General features: G+C 42.2%; 1 pseudogene across 1 annotated transcript; it reads left to right on the forward strand.

The window, feature by feature from the left end:
• Positions 1 to 2309: 2309 nt before the first annotated feature.
• LOC149573275 (dynamin-related protein 4C pseudogene) lies at positions 2310 to 5961 on the forward strand (annotated as a pseudogene). The gene has a single exon (XR_016360082.1). The product of XR_016360082.1 is annotated as a dynamin-related protein 4C pseudogene (transcript).
• The last annotated feature ends 1682 nt before the right edge of the window (positions 5962 to 7643 follow it).

Below are 7643 nucleotides of genomic sequence, written 5' to 3' on the forward strand. Positions count from 1 at the left end.
AATTATGTAAAATCGTTTTCCAAGCTTCAGCCTCCATGATTGAAGATTCTCCAAATAGGAAGGTATCATCCACAAATTGCTGAATAACCTCAGCTTCAGCATTAGTGGCTGGTTTCACACCTTTAATGCAACCCGAATCAGCTAATTTATAGAATGACCTTCCCAAGACTTCAGCTACCATGATAAATAGGTAAGGTGAGAGTGGGTCGCCCTATCTTAAGCCTTTTCCTACCATTATGTTACCCCATGGGGACCCATTTAGTAGGACAGAGTACTGCACTGAGCTCACCATCATCATCATCAGGTTTATAATCCTATTGTTAAATCCAATTCTTTCTAGTACATCCTAAAGAAAGTCCCACTTGACCTTATCATAAGCTTTGGAAATGTCTAACTTGAATGCCATTCCAGGTTGCCTGCTCTTTTCTATTGAATGGATAACCTCATGGGTTGAAATAGCCACATCAAGGATCTGCCTTCCTGGCACAAACCCCTTCTGAGGACTACCAATCATTTTTTCCAAGAAAGGTTTTAATCTGTTCACTAAAACCTTGGCAAAGACCTTGTAAATAGTATTACATAGACTTATAGGTCTAAAATCATTCAAATAGAGAGGATTGGAATTTTTAGGAACTAGTGCAATAAAGGTCTTATTTATGCTCCGTAGAATTTTGCCAATTTTGAAAAAATCCCTAGTCGCCCAAATTACTTCTGATTTGATCACCTCTCAAAAATGCTAAAAGAAAGCAGGCGGGAAACCATTGGGGCCCGGGGCCTTAAAAGCTTTCATTGAGAACACTGCCTTTTTCACTTCCTCTTCCGAGATCTTACCAAGGATCCAATCATTTTCCTCTTCTTTTATACTCCTTGGGATTGAATTAATCAAACTTCTCCTGATCACCTAGTTCCCAGCGAAGTTATCTTCCTTAAGCGCCTTACTGAAGTGATCTACCACAAATTTCCCCGTTTCCTCCTGCTCTTTCAATACCCTTCCTCCTTCTTCACTTAGTTTTGAGATAGTGTTTCTTCTTTTGTGGTTAGAAGCAGATCTGTGAAAAAAGGTAGTATTTTTGTCCCCTTCCTCTAGCCATTGAATTCTAGATCTTTGTTTCCAGAAAATTTTCTCCTTTTGGAGGATCTCTTTCCACCTCTTTCTAAGTTTTTCCTCTTCCTGAATATTCTCCTCCGAGTTATTCCCTTCTGCAATAGCCCCTTGGATTTTTTTTAGCTTTTCCTCTACTTCTCCTTTACCTTTAAACAGATCTCCAAAAGAACTTTTAGCCCAAGCTCTGACATTTCTTCTAATATTATCTAGTTTTTGGGTAAGTCTGTACACTGCAATACCATCTATTCTTATATTCCACCACTCCTGAATCATATCTTTGAATTTCGGATGTGATTCCCACATTATTTCATATCTGAAAGGTTTCTTTCCCCCTTTATAGCCATCCTCCCAATGGAATAAAATGGGTGAGTGGTTAGACACGGTTTTGTTGAGATTTTCCAAGTAGGAGTTACCCATGCTATTCCAATTCCCTGACAGTAATAATCTGTCCAGCCTAACCTGGATGAGATCCTCACCTTTCCTATTATTAGTCCAGGTGTATGGATTACCCCTCAGCTCCACATCCATGAAGTCCAGCTTCCCCGTAAATTCACTTAGATCTTGCAAGCTCTCCTGACATTCTCTGTTGCCTCCCCTCTTCTCCGAATGATAAAGAGGGGTATTGAAATCACCCATACACATCCATTGCTCCTCCAACATAGTTTCAAATATCCTTATCAAATTGTCATACATTTCCTTCCTCCCTAATCTACTATTAGGTGCATAGATATTAATCAGTTTCCAGCTGTGGCTATTCGATTGGAACTGAGTAATTATAAAAAAAATTTCCTTCCAAATCTCATAGCCCTTCAACGAGTTTAGACTCCACATGGTAGCAATTCCCCCTGAAGCTCCATCTGAATCCCTATGTATATACCCCGCCCTTGGCTAGATATAGCTAGCAATTTTATCAAAATTTGAGCTAGACATTTTTGTCTCTTGAATTAACACATAGTCTATTTTTTCCTGAGATATTAATTGCTTGAGAACATACTGCTTTTGGGGATTATTCAATCCCCTTATATTCCATGAAAGGAGTTTCATTTCTTACCTTTTGTTACTGTCTCTAGTGTAAGCTGTTTACCACTGGCTACATCTCTAACAATTTGCTTTATCCCGGCAACTCTGCTTGATGGTCTTCCTGGTGTTCCTGAAACTCCAATATCTTTTTTTCTCCCTCCCCTTTTCTTCTTCTTTTGTACTTCCCATTCCCCATTATCCTCTTGAGGCGAAGAGGGGCTCATCTCCTTATCCATATAATCAAAGCTTGCCATTACTCTCGACGCTATCTCAGCCTGCGAGGCCTTTACTATCCTCAGAGGGGAGCAAACTACCTCCCTTATATCACCGTCCATATGCTTGTGGTCCCCCCCCCCGCCCGTCTTGTTGAGGAGCCCATAAAAGCGGGGGTTACCCCTTTCCCCTTAGAAGGGGTTTCAAGCTTGCTCCCCCCAAACTGGACTGTAGTCAAATCTTGTAGAGTGTTAGTTCCTTCTATTTCTCCATCTTCCAGACACTCCTCCGTCGAAGACCTCGCCAAAGGTGAGCTCAAAAGATCCTCCAAATCTCTTTTGAAAGGGTATTCCCCCTGTGCCTTCTCATCTTCCTTAGTCTCCTTTCCCCTAGGACTCATATCCTGCGTGGAGGTCATAATGGGCAAGGTCATAGGAGGTTTCGTTGCTGTCTTCTCATTCTGTGCAGAAGGTTCCCCAATGGTCTCTGTAACTATCCCTGGAGAGCACTCATACTTGTTTATAAGAATAAAGTAACGCGTTTATTCCTTGCAGCTTCATACATTTGTTTTTACGAAGAAGAAAAAATTCCAAATTTTATGATGGCAATCGGTACCGACCTCCTTTATCTGTGAAGTGAAAGAGATAATGGAATCATACGTCACCAGAGGGTACAAGATCTGACGTTTTCTTGCTAGCGCTTGGGTTAGTCCTAGGAACCCTTGATCTTGGAAATCTCGTGTAAAGCAGTGCGTAGTGGCCGGGAAATCTCGTTTAAAGCAGTGGAAACTGGGGCGAAGATGGGTAGAATAATTGTGAATATGATGTCCAAACGGCGGATCTTACAAAATCTTAAAACCCTTGGGTAAACGGAAAGTCGAAAACCTCTTTTGGTGTACGACCCCTGTGCACCTTTTTGTTTTCCCTTAAACCCTCTCTAGCGTTCAGTCCTCTCTGCCACTGGAAATTTCCTCGCAACGCTGATCCTAGATGCACAGCTCCAAAATTTAGTATAAGTAGAACCCATTCTTGCTGTGTTTTGATCATGCGTTCTACGCCGAAGAAATTTTTTGGGAGAATACATTAAAGATAGTGTTGTTTTTGCCCTTGAAAATGGGCTCGACTAGCTGTTTGGACGAGAGGTTGAGAATGTCGATGCTCATGGCGAATCCTCATGATCAGATGGGGTCGACTAGCTGTTTGGACGAGAGGATGAGGATGTCGATGCTCATGGCGAATCCTAAGGTGGAACACGACACAGATGAAGCAGTCGACGCTTCGAGCTTGACAATCTCGTATCAGCAGCAAATCCGGCCGCTACTTGATGCGGTGGATAAGCTGCGCAACATGGACATCATGAAAGAGGGAATCCAACTTCCCAGCATTGTCGTCGTGGGAGACCAGTCCCACGGCAAGTCCAGTGTTTTGGAGTCCCTGGCAGGCATCAAGCTTCCTCGGGGGATGGGCATCTGCACCCGAGTTCCCCTCGTCGTGCGACTCCAGAGCTGCAGCCACAAATCTGAAGCCCAAATCTCCATCGAGCACAGTGGCAAAAAGGAGATGATAAAGGAGTGGGACATTACAGCGGAAATAGAGGCCGCGACCAAAGAAATTGCGGGGGACGCGAAAGGAATAAGTTACACTCCGATCACGCTCCACATTACAAAAGTTGGGGCTCCTGATTTGACAATGGTGGACTTGCCTGGCATCTCAAGGGTTCCAGTCGACGGGCAGCCCGCCGACATCTACGAGCAGATTTATGAGATGATAATGGAGTACATAAAGCCCAAGGAGAGCATCATTCTCAACGTTTTGGCGGCGACGGTGGATTTTCCCACCTGTGAATCGATCAGAATGTCGCAGAAGGTGGATCAGATGGGCGAGCGGACTCTGGCGGTGGTGACAAAGTGCGACAAGGCTCCCGAGGGACTTTTGGAGAAAGTCACGACGAACGCCGTCCACATTGGCCTCGGCTACGTCTGCGTGCGCAACGGCATTGGCGACGAAAGCAACGCCGAAGCCCGGCAGAGGGAAAAGCAGCTCTTCGACTCCCACCCGCTGCTCAGGAAGATCGACAAGGAGACGGTGGGAATACCGATGTTGGCGCAGAAGCTGATGCAAATCCAGGCCACAACCATCAACACAACCCTCCCCCAAATCTGCAACCAAATCGACGAGATGCTGGCGAAGCGCCAATCTGAGCTGAGCAGCCTCCCCCAACATTTGTGCGACCGGCAGGAGGCCGACGTGGCGTTCGTGAAGCTGCTGAACGAGATCAAAGAGTCCCTCAAGAAGATCGTCATTCTGGGCGAGTTTAAGCAGTTTCCGGATGATCCCCAAATGCACTGCACCGCCCGCCTGCGAGAGATGTTTGACAAGTTCTACAAAGAGCTCTGCCAGAGCGGCGCGGTGAGCACCAAGTTTCTGGCGAAGGAGACCCAAATGCTGAGTGAAGCCAAGGGCGTCGGCCTCCCCAATTTCTTGCCGCGCTCTGTGTTTCTGGACCTGCTGCAGCAAATGGTTGAGGAGGTCTCCGACAGGGGGCTGGGGCTTGCATCGACCGTCTGGCAGTACCTGGAGACGGTGATTAACCGGGTGATAGAGCACTACTGTCAGTGTTACCCGCAGCTCCGGTCACGCGTTCAACGAGCGGTGCAGGGGCTGGTGGTGGAGAAGAAGCAGGAATGCATCGCCCATGTTAAGCAGATGTTGGAGATGGAGAAAGGCATCGACTTCACCCTGAGCCCTGCGTACATGGAAACATACGGGAGGATCATTCAGTCCAAGGCCCACTTCATGGACAGGCTGCGTTACCTCGTCCGGGATTGTAGCAGGGGTTATGCTTCGAGCTCTGGTTACGACATAGCAAACAAGACGGTGACGATAGAGGATTTTGGGGAAGTGGATGTGGGGGACATCATGGAGCTGCCGACGGAGCGCGTGGAAGAGGCGTACGAAATGCAGATGAGCGTGATGGCGTATTGGAAAGTGGTGATTTTGAGGATGGGAGATGGAATTCCTCTGCATCTGCAGTTCGTATGCAGAAAATTGGTGGGGAAGGAGCTGGAGGCCCAAATTCTCAAAGATGTGGGGGGCCCCAATTTCGGTGCGATGGAGAAGATAATGGAAGAGAGTCCTGTGGTGGCTACGAAGAGAAAGAGCTTGATCAACAGCCTCCAACTGCTAAAAAATTCCAAAACAGCCGTTGCCAACATCATGGATCGGGTTGCTGAGGCGGCCTAAAGGTGAGGGAGGCCTGTTACCCCTCTCTTATTTGCTTTTGTTTTATAAAGTTATCGAAAGTTTGAACTTGGCCGGCATCGGACAGCGACGTCTGGAGGGTATGAAAAGATGCATGATCCGATTTCCAGTCTCCCACTTTAACAACTGGAGGTTTTAGTTAGCGACTCACAGTTTATGAGTAGGCGCCCGTAGAGATGATATGGAACCCTCTTTTCCCACTCGGGGTTTGAAAATAGCGAAAAGGGGTTTGCTTCGCCCGTGAGTAGTACACGTGTATTTCTTCTTCTGGGTATTATTCCGTTGCTTGATGATCAAATACTATGCATTATTGGGGTGCCTAATTAAATATTAAGCTGGTTCTCAGCATATTCTCTACTTTAACGGACTGCATTTATAAACACTAGTGTCGCTTTTGAATGTAAAATATATATATTCACTGTCTATCTAATATATTATTACCACTTGCGTGTGTACATATCTAATACATTTATTACCACTTGCATCTGTTTTTGAGTACAAATGGATAAAGGTAATTTGAAGAATATTTTGGTCGACCAAAAAAACTAATATGATAAGGCAAGTGTTTGAAAATTTACATTATTAAAAATTATTTTATATTTTTAAAGTGTCTAAATAATTTTCATGACGATAAAATATAATTTGCTTAATCAATAGACTCTTATTTTTATATATTTAGTTTTATAGATGAGATGTCAATATATGTTAAGCATAACAATATATTTATATTGTGATACTACTATCAGGATTAAATAACTATGTGATTTTGAGTCAAACTCATTGATCCATGTTTCATGAGTAGTAATTCACCATGAATCCATCTCTCATGAGAATAAATGGAACACTTAGCACTCATTGGATTTAGGTGATGCTCACAGGGGTGAAGCACTTGGACTTCTCGGGAGGTCACCCATCCCAGTACTACTCCAACTTAAGTGCACTTAACTATAGAAGTCCTGGTACTTCACCCTTGTGAGCATCACCTAGATCCAATGAAAAAAAAAACCTTGGTGAAGGTTTTGCAAATGGGGTTGCAAGCTTTGGGTTTAACCATGGAGGAAACTCTATAGTTAAGTGCGTTCACGCTGGAGTAGTACTGGCATGGGTGACCTCTCAAGAAGTTTCGGTGCTTCATCATTGTGAGCATCACTTAGATTTAATGATTGCCAAGTGTTCCATTTATTCTCAAGAGAGATGGGTTCATGGTGAATCACTACTCATGAAACATGGGTCAATGAGTTTGACTCAAAATCACATTGTTAAATCCTAATAGCAATATCACAATTTGACTTCTTGTGGAAATTATCTCCTACTTATCAATATATTTATACTTAAGTTCTATGTTTTAATATGAGAAAAGAATAAAAAATGGAATTAAAAGAAAAATAAATAAAGAGTAAAATGTGAAACAAATTGCTTAAAGATAACTTACAAGATTATATGTATATATACATGGATATGTGTATGTATATATACATTAATTGTATTAAATAGTTTTAATGGGGTAACTTCCACATAAAAGTTTAGAAGGTCAACAGACAAAGGGAAAGATGAATGACTAATTTAAATTCTTAATAACAGTAAAAGTAGAAAATTCAAAATATGACAAAATATGCTAATAATAATAAGTATACCAATGTAAAAATTGATTTAGCTAATTATGTCCTAAAATTTTATTTAGTGGACTCCTTTTTCAATTGAAAATTTGAAAGCAATATGACTTGATAGAAATTTGATTTAATATAGTGAAATCCAATTTATTTTATAGTCAATGAATTTGATTTAGCAAAATTAGATTTGATTTCATATTGACATGAAGGATTAATAAGTAATCTTCATCACTCTATTATGATTTATACTTAATTAATAATTCCAACAAAATAGTACAATTTGAATGGTGCATATATGTTGCCCTATTTATAAAATAATTTGAATGGTGCATATACATTTTTATCATTATTAAAAAATTATTGTGTTTGGATTTTGATATGATCTAAATCTAGAGAATTTTATATGTTTGTAGTGTCTAAATGAATAGTTTAAAA

This window comes from Cupressus sempervirens, chromosome 2 (assembly GCF_028749045.1).
Source record: "Cupressus sempervirens isolate cs-2001-9-10 chromosome 2, ASM2874904v1, whole genome shotgun sequence".
Lineage (NCBI taxonomy): Eukaryota > Viridiplantae > Streptophyta > Pinopsida > Cupressales > Cupressaceae > Cupressus > Cupressus sempervirens.